Here is a 12,851-nt window from a genome sequence, read left to right on the forward strand (position 1 = left end):
CCGGCCTCCAAACTTTTTATACCTGTATGTTGGGGTAACCAGAGAAATATGATCAGAGGAACGGAGTGTTCTGGCTGGCTGATATGTTTTTACTAGATCAGTGAGGTATACTGGGGCCAAACCATGGATGGCCTTAAACACAAACAACAGAATTTTATACTCCACCCTAAACTGCACTGGAAGCCAGTGAAGCGAGCGGAGGACAGGGGTGATGTGTGACCATTTCGAACTATTAGAGAGAAGACGAGTGGCTGCGTTTTGTACCAGTTGAAGGCGACTGATGAGTGATGTATTTAGACCAGTATAGAGGGCATTACAGTAGTCGATCCTCGAGCTGATGAAGGCGTGAATTGCTTTTTCAAGGTCGGCTCTGGACAAAAAATATTTGACCTTACTAAGAAGTCGTAGCTGGTAAAAACTCGCCTTCACTACTGCACCAATCTGTTTATCATACTGCATGTTTTTGTCCAAAATAACACCCAGGTTACGTACAAACGGAGCAAACTGAGGTGTCATAGGACCAAAGCTACAAGCACTATTAGATGAATCCGGGCTGAACAGGATGTACTCAGTCTTTTCTTCGTTTAAATGAAGGAAATTCTGGGAAAGCCACTGTTTGATGTCCTGAAGACAATTATATACCCCTTTTCCACCAAGGCAGTGCTAGAGCTAATTCAGAGCCAGAGCTAGTCCCAGTTCATAGTTGGTTCGACTGAGGAGCCTTCTAAGAACCGTTTGCTTTTCCACGGGCTGAGAGCCACAACAGAGCCAGGTCTTACGTCACTGTATACGTCTCATCTCTCTCAGCAACGCTAGCGAGGCAGCGGCAATGTTGCCAAGTATGTGGTTTTGCCGCGGGCTGTTTTTTCATGTCCGCGGGATGAAGCGACCCCAATTATGTGATATTTAGCCCCATATTGCGAATTTTAGTAGGCAACCATGCCAAAAAAAACACATATTTTACCCCCAAATGTGATTTTTACTGGGGAATCCCCCTCTGGAACGCGATTGGGCTTGTTTTGAGTAGCAATTGGGGGGGTTTGTTGTGAAAACCTGGGAACCCTGGGCAGCGGGAAACACACACACACACCAGGCTTGTTCGAGACGCATCGTCACTGCGCAGACCGATCCACGTATGATATAAAAAAAACGCATGAGTGAATCAAAAGCATAAGGAGTCATATGCTCTCGCTGGACTCGTTATCATACGGCGATCGGTCTCTGCACAGCACCGCTGCGAACAAGCCTTCCATCAACAATGCAAACGTTGCGTTACTATTCATTCACATGGCTTTACGATCCTACATCGGCATCAAAACACAACGCAAACACAGCGAATCCAACGCATTCATGTAGTTCGCCGTAATTTGTATAGACGGAGATTACAAACGAACAGCAGCTGTTAGCTCCATTAGCTGCTATTTCAAACATGGCGGATCTCAAGTTTGTGTTCGTCTTGTTGACCCCGCCCCCAGCGCCTGACGTAATTGGTTCTTACTTCTAGCCCTGTTCTAGCCCAGCAATGTTTTGGTGCTACTTAAGAACCACTTTTCCTGGCTCGGAGCTAGGGCTTTGTGTGTGGAAACACAAAGAACCGATTTGAAACTAGGCTCTGGCTCCGATCTAGCTCTGGCTCTGCTTTGGTGGAAAAGGGGTAATAGAGAGGATCCAGTGACGAACGATTACTCAGAATCACAGGGAGGTAAATCTGGAGGTCGTCGGCATAGAAATGAAAATGAACGTTGTGTCTGGAGATGAGTTGCCCAAGTGGCAATATGTAGAGTGAAAACAGAATAGGACCGAGAATGGAACCCTGCGGTACTCCAGATGACATAGGGGCAACTGACGAGGCAAAGTCATTGAGCATTACTGAAAAGGTTCTATTAGTGAGGTATGAGAAGAACCAATTCAGCACCACTTTCTGCAGACCAGCAACATGTTGTAGACGAGAAATGAGAATTGCATGATCCACAGTGTCAAATGCAGCGGTAAGGTCCAGTAAAACTAGAACCATAGAGTTTTTTCTGTCAAGTGCTTCAAGAATATCATTATGTACCCTATCATGTTATTCATGATATCATGTTTTTATGTGTGAATATTCCCAAACTCTCTAACAAAGGCGATCTCTCAGTGGGTTATGTGATTGTTGTCATATTTATAAAAAAAAATATATATACAAACATGTGTGTAGGCCAGGCCTAATTAAAGTAAAAATGATTGATAAACACGTCTTTCGAATGGAAATAAATAACAAAAACTTTGGGTGTCTTGTTCATAATATTTATATTCATATAAAAGTAACAGAACTTAAATTACATCCAGTTTATCAGCAACAAAGCGCACGAGTGTGAATCCTGCGATATCCGCCTTTGATCTCGCTGGTGTCTGATCCACTACGAGAAGAGAGAACTGTCCGGCTTGCCTGCACTTTTTTCACTCCTCCCCTCACTGCAGCCGCCTAGTCTTGGCTGAATTTCAGGCGAGGCGAGGCGCATCTCAAACAAGCCTAGTAACTGTACAACATGTGTGTAAACCAATAAAAACAAAATTATATAAAGTAATTATTCCATCACAAATAAATCGCTCAATCAAGTGGCTGTGTCTATAGTATTATACACAACATTATACATTCTCATATACATATACAATATAACGTTTTTATATTATTATTTAAAATTATTATTATTGCCCCTGGTTCAGTAATGCACTCTTGTAATAAAGTAGCAGTGGCTGGGACAGATTTTAAGTATCACCTCAAGATGCAATCTAATCCTGTTTACATGAAATAAGCCTGCTCCCGAGCAGGTTTAAGCTTACGGACCTGTTACTATGACAGCAAGTCCAGGATGAGCTTCGAAGAACCAAACAATCCAAGATCATGCCAAATCGTCAACAATCAAATCCAGCTAACTGAGTTAGCGAGGTACGAAGAACGGGCCCCATGTCTTGACATTAATGTAGGCTAGTACATATTTACATGTAAAGAGTAATCCTACAATAAAATTTACAATAAAAAGGGTTGCTTTACCATTCTTGGACAGACATTAATACTGGCATTTTATATCTGACGGCTTTATTTGGGCTTCAAAATGTATACATTTTGGATTAACTTGTAAAGATTATCTTGGTAGACAAAATGTGTAAGGGTCATAACTCTTTGTTGAACACAGATCTTATTTTTTGCGATTTTCCAAAAGTCTATGGGGAAAATGAATGGCTTTTTGATCGAGGGAACCCATGCGCCGCTAACTTCCGGGTTGGCCTACAAAGTGACGTCATTACTTCGGCACTCTATAGAGACTGAGCGTATTTAGGCCACGCCCACACCGGGGGTGGGGGGCAATCCAACGCTCTCCATTGACTTTGCATTGCGTGAGGCTGCCTCATTGTCATTTCTGACTTATAACAAAAAACTGTGTATAATGTATAAAAGCTGATATGTGACAAGGTGTACAGCAAACAAGCTAAAAAAACACAGAAGTACGTTTTTATAAGCTGTCGACCCAAAAAAACGAGCGTTTAAGAAGATAAAAGTGGATACAGGCAATACGAAGTGAAGCTTCAGCAGGAAGAATGGGTAAATTTTGGGATCCTGACACTCGGTATGCCTCAATATGTCTATGTGTGCTGTAAACATTCTGTCACTGTTAAAGGGTAACTAAACCCCTGCTCAGAGCTTAACTCCACCCACTGGCAATTTTCAAAAAATGCTGGAAAAGTGGGCAGAGCCCGGCAGACACAGAGGGGACGAACCGAGGGCGGGGCTGAGCGGAGGGCGTGCACCTGAGACCCGCAGTGACGGATTGATTGACAGCTGTCTGACTCGCGAGTCGCAAAGATGGAGAATGACTGGAGTGACGCCAGCTTTGCAACAGAGCGGTCATTTCTCCTACCTTCACCTGAAGTGGAGGAGGGTGGATCTGTAACAGACTCAAACCCGGAGCCTTTTCAATGCGAGCCGCTGCTCACACTGCGTTAACTCCCGATGCCGACGATGCTAGTGAAGCAGCCGCGCAAGAGAACTGACCTAATCTATCTGCGTCCGTGGCAACCACTTGCGTGTCAGGGTTTGAAAGCGCGTCTCATGTATGAAAATTATCTGTACACATGACGGGCGGCAATAATATCGCAAGAAAAGCCTGACGTGTACTGACAACTGCATTATTTAACCGTATTTTCTTCAATACAATGTTAAAGCAAGTGTCAAGTGAGTTTCATTCATAATGTTTCTACTTCATGTAACATGACAGTTCATACTGGAGTGAAGCCGTTCTCATCGTGTGATTGGGGGAAACATTTCTGAGGGCGTGGTGAGCTCGTGCTAGGGGCGCGGATAGTGAGCCGTTGGAGGTACCATCCTACGTCACGATGTACCACAACGTCCAATAGGAAAATTCAACTGTAGTAGCCACCATTCAACCTTAAGAGGGCAGCACTTTGGCGGTTTTACACCATATTTTATAGAATTAAAACACTTTATACTTAAATGTCAAAACATTTACTCGAATCAATGAACAGCATTAACAAAGCCCCAGTATTACAGATCACTAACTAAAAAAAGTTGGTTTAGGGTTTAGTTACCCTTTAAGTCAAATATCCAAATGTCCGTTTTATATATTATATTTAGTGTCGCTGATTACGTTCCCCTCTTGTCGCCGTAGTTCTGTAACATAACCCGTCGCGCTCTGTCTCAATGGCCTGAATCCACTTTTGTGTCCTTAAACGCTCGTTTTTTGGGTCAACAGCTTATAAAAACGTCTGGGTTTTTGCTTCTTGGTTTTGTATAGCTTGTTTGCTGTACACTTTGTCACATATCCGCTTTTATACATTGTTCAGTTTTTTGTTATAAGTCCGAAATGACAACGAGGCAGCCTCCTGCAATGCAAAGTCAATGGAGGGTGTTCGATTGTTTTCCCCCCCGGTGGGCGTGGTCTTCAGATTATGACGCGTGTCGCTCTGTCTCTATGGCCAGTGCATCATCATCATCCTGGCCCCGCCCCCAAAAGAGCTCTGAACACTCCAGCCACAGCGCCAGGCCTAAACAACCCACATATGTGGATGCCATCCCATTACACTATCCTAAAGATTTCACAAATGAATCGTCACGGAAAGTCTACAAAAACAAAAGACTGACAGACAACCCAGAAACACTTTTTGCAGACCTACATAAAGATGGCAGCATAAGTAACCTAATATTCTATACCAACAAGCCCTATGCATGGCATAAGGCCATCATTGCACACTACCCCTCTGCTGAAAGAAAAGGCATCTGTGGGGGGTTCCAGCTAAAAATAAGAAACAAAGATGACATAACCACCACCAACGTAAATATCTACAAAACAACGGGTATAGTGGTGGTAAAAAGCATAAATGGGCTCTTTGAACAAGACTTCCTCTGCATCAAAGACAGAGCACAGAAAGAGACCACTACCAGCGACCAACTAATCCCTCCTGAGGAGTCCGTCTCCCACACCAGCACAGAACAGACCGGAGAACCCCATCCACACTGCTATTGCACTGACATGAGGGAGAGATTCACAGAGCTAGAGGGAGAAATGGTCCAGCTCAAGGAGATGATCTTCTCCATGCAAACAGTTCAGACAACAGAGCAGACCAGCAACAGCCCCACAGCCACGCACAGAGAAAGGGAAAGCCCCAGGAGAGAGCTGAAGGAGCTCCGGCAGGAGAGAGAGGGCTTCAGGGCTCAGCTGGAGACACTAGAAACACAGTTATTACAACAGACTGAGTTCAACAAGGCACAACTAACTGCAATGAGGGAAGAAATAAGTGAACTGAGACAGAACAGAGGAGCGCAGCGAGTTCAGCTCATCAGAGGAACCAGTGGAGCAGGACACACCTGATCAACCTGATCACAGCTCTCAAACAGAGATTCAGCACAGTCAGATTCCTCCTCTCTCATCAGACCCTTCCCTCACCCCACAACCAGCCTCACACTCAGACGACCCCTCCACACCATCATGCTGCGTTCACACCAAACGCGAATTGAGCGTCAAAATCGCGTCTACCGCGTCTAGTTTCACGCGCGTACATTTTGAATGCATTCGCGCGTCAGCAGAGAATTGGACGCGCGTAGAAATCGAGCGCTGGAAGCGAAATTGACGCGCGTTCAAGGCACTCCAGGAGAAATATGTCATAAAACACCACTCTGCCTCTTTTCATTTTCATTAAACATATATATTAAGCATTAATAGCCACACAAATGTGGTCCAGGCAACTCCTACATCATCTTCAGTACATGTATATTTAAATATCCTTAAAACATAAAGTTATTAAACTTCTCTTTGCCCTCAGTCAAAACGATTTGGCAGACAACAAATTATAGATTCATGAGAGCAAAGCTCGGCCGTTAGATCTACACAAAACGAACCACTACAGGACATCAGAGCCAGCGGCAGACGCCAGAAGGACTGGCCGAGGAAAGGCTGCCTTCGCCGGGGTTATGAGCAGTGATTGCCCGGTGATCGCCTGGATCTCACAACTCCAAAAACACAAGATTATTTTTTTTAAATAGGCGCTCTCTTTATAAATAAACCACAGATTTGAGCTTTAAACAACTACATTCCCACCTGAAAACGTCTTAAAACTACATTTTGTGACACAATAGTACTGTTTTTAATTTATGCAGGGTTTCTCATACACGTCACTTTACCACGTGACAGCAGCGAGCAGGCTCCTGATTGGTTAACGCGGCGCGAATTGATGCCAAAGTTCAAATTTTTCAACTCGGGCGTCAGACGCGAATTCGCTTCAAACGCGTGAATGCACAAAAGCACCATTCGCGTGTAACGCGCGTATCGCGCAAGACGCTCAATTCGCGTCCAATTCGTGCCATTCGCGCGAACTGGACGTGCGAATGAAGCGGATTCGCGTCCTTCGCGCCGCGCGTAACGCGCCTTCCGCGCCACGGGACCTCCAGACGCGCGTCAACGCGCCTTTCCATTGACTTAACATTGAAATCACTCGCGCCTGACGCTCAATTCGCGTTTGGTGTGAACGCAGCATTAGAAGGAACACTACGACCGGAAGTCGCTCTTTTAATTGATTCAAACGGGAAATTTATTGATGAAAAGAAGCTTTTTCCTAAACACAGAGTGGCCAAACTCTGGTGTCCGAACACTCAGAGCGCACTCAAATGGCTGAGTGTTGACAAACTGGGATCCCCAAGCCATGTAATAATCCACACCGGCACAAATGATCTGAGAGCCCAACAGGAGAGGGTGGCTACATCACTGCAAACAGTGATTGAAAAGGCCTCAATCACCTTCCCAAGAGCTAAAATTATCATCTCCACACTGCTGCCCCGAAAAGACTTCCACCCTGACACTATCCAGCGGGTGAATGCCCACCTCTCCCGCACCTGTGCACTTAAACCCAATGTGCACCTGGCACACCACCCTAACCTGGACCCCACATGCCTCTACGACCATGTCCATCTGTACAAGACAGCTGTTACTGTCTTCGCCAGGACTCTAAAAGATGTGGCCCTGAGTCGGAACCACAACAGAGTCCAACAACCTTCACCCAGACCTGTAAGAAAGACCAGTATACCCCCAGAGAGAAGACAACAGCACTTACACATGCTGAGACCATCTCAGCCAGCACCTGAGCATCTCCTCCCAGCCTTCACACCCTCATATCCAGCACATCAAGACCCCCTGCCCTCCTCCTATCCCGCAGGCCCCGGGCAGACACAGCTACGCTCAGATAGTGAGCAGAACATCCACAACAGCACCAGGACAAGCCACATCAACAGAGCTAAGAGACATCCGCCAGATGCTCAACCTCATCTGCTCACACCTACTGTCATAGGTCAAAACTTATCACCAACACTAAGACCCCATGGACAACAACGCATTTATCATAGCATGTTGGAACATTCAAGGCCTGAGATCATCTACCTTTGGCCTCAAGAGCAGAAACCCAGATTTCAACTCAGAAATAAAAAATTCAGACATCATCATCCTGCAGGAGACATGGAGTCGAGGAGATGGACCCACCGGCTGCCCCAAAGGCTACAGAGAACTCATCATCCCATCCATTAAACTGCCTGGAGTGACACAAGGAAGAGACTCAGGGGGCATGCTTATTTGGTACAGATCAAACCTTGCCCATGCCATCAAAGTAGCTAAAACAGGACAATTCTAAACCTGGTTAGAAATTAATAAGACAGTCACCGCAACAGAGAAAAACATCTTTCTGTGTGCCACTTATATCCCTCCAGCAGAGTCTCCCTATTTTAATGAAAACAGTTTCTCCATTCTTGAAGAAGACATTAATTACTTCCAGTCACAGGGAAGCGTGCTGCTCTGTGGAGACCTGAATGCCAGAACAGGTGAAGAACTGGACACACTCAACTCTCAGGGGGACAAACACCTGCCTGGAGGAGACGTCCTCCACACACCTATACACACACAGAGACACAATTATGACAAAACAACAAACAAAAGCGGAACGCATCTTCTTTATCTGTGTCGCACACTAGGTCTGTTCCTAGTCAATGGCAGGCTTCGAGGAGATTCCTACGGTAGATACACCTACAGCTCATCTCTCGGTAGCAGTACAGTCGACTATTTTCTGACAGACCTTAACCCAAACTCCCTCAGAGCATTCACAGTCAGCCCACTAAGCCCACTATCAGACCACAGTAAAATAACCCTCTACTTAAACAGAGCAATGCCCAACCAAGAAGCATCTAAACAAACCCAGCTCCACTCATTTAGGAACACGTATAGATGGAAACAAAACAGTAAAGATACATATCTAAGTACAATTAGTCAACCGAAAATTCAAGTCCTATTAGATCAATTCCTTGCCACTCCTTTCCCAAACAATAATGAAGGTACAAACCTAGCAGTAGACAAGTTGAACAGAATATTTGAGGTATCAGCAACATTATCCAACCTAAAACCCATCAAAAGAAAACCAAAAAGACCACATGCCACTGAGAAATGGTTTGACAATGACTGCAAAAAACTTAGGAAAGAATTAAGAATCCTATCCAATCAGAAACACAGAGATGCTGACAATGAGAACATCTGTCACCTCTATCACGAAAAACTTAAACAATATAGAAATACTTTAAGAAAGAAAAAGAACAAAACACAAAAATTCAACTCAGGGAAATTGAAGAATCCTTAGAATCCAACCACTTCTGGAAACATTGGAACACACTAAACAAATCTTCCCATCAAGAACTAGCCATTCAGAATGGAGATGTTTGGATAAACCACTTCTCCAACCTTTTTAGTAATGTCAACAAAAATCAGGAACAAAATGCCCTGTCTGACAAACTAAAGGTTTTAGAATCAACCATCAAAGACTACCAGAACCCCTTAGACTCTCCAATAACACTAGCCGAACTATTAAAATACAAACCCTCAAATCGCAAAAAGCCTGTGGTGTCGATGGCATCCTAAATGAAATGATTAAATACACAGACCACAAATCAAATTAGCCATTCTCAAGCTCTTCAACATCATCCTGAGTTTAGGTATATTCCCCAACATTTGGAACAAAGGTCTTATTACACCAATCCATAAAAACGGAGACAGATTTGACCCTAGTAACCCCGTGGTATATGTATAACAGCAACCTAGGCAAACTCTTCTGCAACATCCTAAACGGCAGACTAGCCCATTTTCTGAGGGACAGAAATGTTCTGAGCAAATGTCAAATTGGCTTCCAACCAAAATATCGCACATCAGACCATATATACACACTCCATACCTTAATCGACAAGCAAATCAACCAAAACAAAAGTAAAATTTTCTCATGTTTTGTTGACTTCAACAAAGCTTTTGACTCCATTTGGCACGAAGGCCTTTTTCTTCAATTAATCCAGTGCGGCATCGGAGGAAAAACATATGACATCATCAAATCAATGTACACCAACAACAAATTTGCTGTTAAAATTGGTAACAAACACACAGAATTCCTCTGTCAGAGTCGTGGAGTGAGACAGGGCTGCAGTTTAAATCCCGCGCTGTTCAATATCTACATAAATGAGCTAGCGCAGGCCCTGGATCAGTCTGCGGCCCCTGGCCTTACTCTACTGGACACTGAGGTCAAGTGCCTTCTGTTTGCTGATGATCTGGTGCTGCTGTCTCCCACTAAAGAGGGTCTGCAGCAGCATCTAGACCTCCTAAACAACTTCTGTCAGTCATGGGCTCTGTCAGTCAACCCCAAAAAGACTAAAATAATGATTTTCCAAAAAAGACCCAGACGCCAAGACCAACATCATAGTTTTAAATTAGGCCACATGCCCCTCGAACACACGCAGGATTACACTTACCTTGGCATAAATGTTAGCAACACAGGAAATTTTAAAAAAGCTGTTAAAGACTTGAGAGAAAAGGCACGGAGAGCTTTTTATGCAATTAAGAGAAATATACAAATTGACATCCCAATCAGAATCTGGCTAAAAATAATGAAAACTGTAATAGAGCCCATCGCGCTGTACGGGAGTGAAGTCTGGGGTCCACTCACAGACCAAGAGTTCTCCACATGGGACAAACACCCAATAGAGACTCTGCAGACCGAGCTGTGCAAAATCTTGCGGCGAGTTCAGCGCAAAACCCCAAATAATGCCTGTAGAGCAGAATTAGGACGATACCCCCTTGTGATAACCATTCAAAAAAGAGCCATTAAATTCCATGCCCACTTAAAAAATAGCGATGAACAGACCCTCCATCACAAAGCCCTGACCTACCAAGAGCTGAAGCCAGAGAACAACGCCCTCTGCCGATTGGTCTTAGAGCTGACGTCACAAACGGACAATAAAACACAGCCAGACCAAACCAAATAATTCAAACACAAAAAGAAAAATACCTCAAACATTGGACAGACGCAACAGACAAACAGAGTAAATTGGAATGCTATTTGGCCCTAAACAGAAAATATGAATTGGCAGGATACCTGAGTAAAGTGAGCGACCCTAAACTGAGGAAAGTCCTGAGCATGTACAGACTCAGTGAACACAGTCTGAGGATAGAGACAGGCAGACACAGACAGACCTGGCTGCCCAAGGAGGAGCGACTGTGTCCTCACTGCACAGAGAATCAGCTGGAAACAGAGCTACAATTCTTGACATTCTGCCCCAATTATAAAAACATTAGAGACACTTTCTATCCCCTTTTCACGACCCACCAGACAGACTTCCTTCAAAAATCAAATATGGACAAATTCCCACTCCTGCTAGGAGAAAGCCCAGCGAACGCACACCTGGCTGCCCGATACGTGAGGTCCTGCCACGACAAAAGAGCCTCAAGCAGGACAGAGCTACCAACTGTAGAAATATTAGAAGATTACTTTAGATGACTTTTTATTGCTGTTTATTTTCATGCCATTTCCATTTTATTGTTGTTATTTATTTATTTTTATCGCATAGTGTTATGAATGCTTTGGCAATGTAAAGATTTCTTTCACCATGCCAATAAAGCTATTTGAATCTTGAGAGAGAGAGAGAGTGAGAGAGAGAGAGAGAGAGAGAGAGAGAGAGGATTAAAACACTTTTATTTTATAACAACTTATGCCTCATACATATTCACAATAATCATATAATAAAAAAATAGCAAAAAAACAAAACCAAATTAAACAATTAAATATTCAAAACCAACTGACCCTCAAACACCACACATAATATATCTTTAAAACCCCAAATATCACAAAAATCATTTTCATTATTCACAAGTTTATAGTAAGCAAATTCGATTCTGATTCTTCCACCCACTAATTTTCTAAACATAATTTCCACTTCAGTAGTCCCAAGTTGTGCCCCTTTATTCTTTCTTGTTTTCCAGATTGACAATTTTGCTGTTCCCAACAAATAATTTAACAAACATGTCATCCTCCTCATTGAATACCGATACTTAACACCCCCAATAAATAATCTATCAGAAAATTCTTCATCAAATTCCTTAAATAAATCTTTAAGAAAATTAAAAAACCCTTGTAATCTTCCACATTTTAAAAATAAATGCTCTAAGTCTTCCTGTTCCCCACAGAATCTACATTCACCACCCACTGCTGGATTCAGGTGCGCCACATGTCTGTCTGTAGCTATCGCCCCGTGAATAAGCCTCCACTGCAGATCTGCCGTCCTCTTCTCTATGGGAGGCTTATACAGGGCTCTCCACCTGTCCCTCACAAGGAAGTCTGGTCCCAACAAACCTGGCCACTTCGAAACCTTTATTCTCTTAAGAGAAACTTGATGTGTGACTTTTACTGAAGAATAGTAAATGGCTTTCTTTGATGTTGATTCAAAACAATTCAGCTGAGGAGTATCAAAAGACAGAATTGAGTCCATATTTTCTTCCACTCTCTCTTCAAGTATAACTGGAGACACTCTGATTTTTGGAAAATCCTCTTCTGTATCTCTTAAGTCCATCGGTCGACTCCTTTCAATGCTCTGTTCACACTTGGTAAAACATTCCAGATCTCCTCTATCAGTTTTGAAACAAGACGTTCAGATTTCAGTCCTGTCATTTCCTTTAGGATTTCAACCGACTTCCATCCATCATCATCCAAGAGGTGTCTCATTTTCACAACCCCATGACTCTTCAAAACTGAAGATACGCTTACTGAAGACAAAAGCCTTGTTTGGATCATCAGAATAAAAAATAATGGTTCTTCCGTAGTCCAGTGTCCTGTATCTTCACTGCTTCGATCCACTTTAAAAACTTTTTTCCAGGCCTGAAGCATTGACTTATAGAAGGGAGTGATCTCTGACAGACTCACCAAGTCCATTATGAACAAATGCTTATCCAACCCGAGCCCACCTGCTAGGGCTGGGCGATATGGAGCAAAAATTATATCTCGATATATTTTGCTAT

Source organism: Gobio gobio (assembly GCF_949357685.1).
Source record: "Gobio gobio genome assembly, chromosome: 24".
Lineage (NCBI taxonomy): Eukaryota > Metazoa > Chordata > Actinopteri > Cypriniformes > Gobionidae > Gobio > Gobio gobio.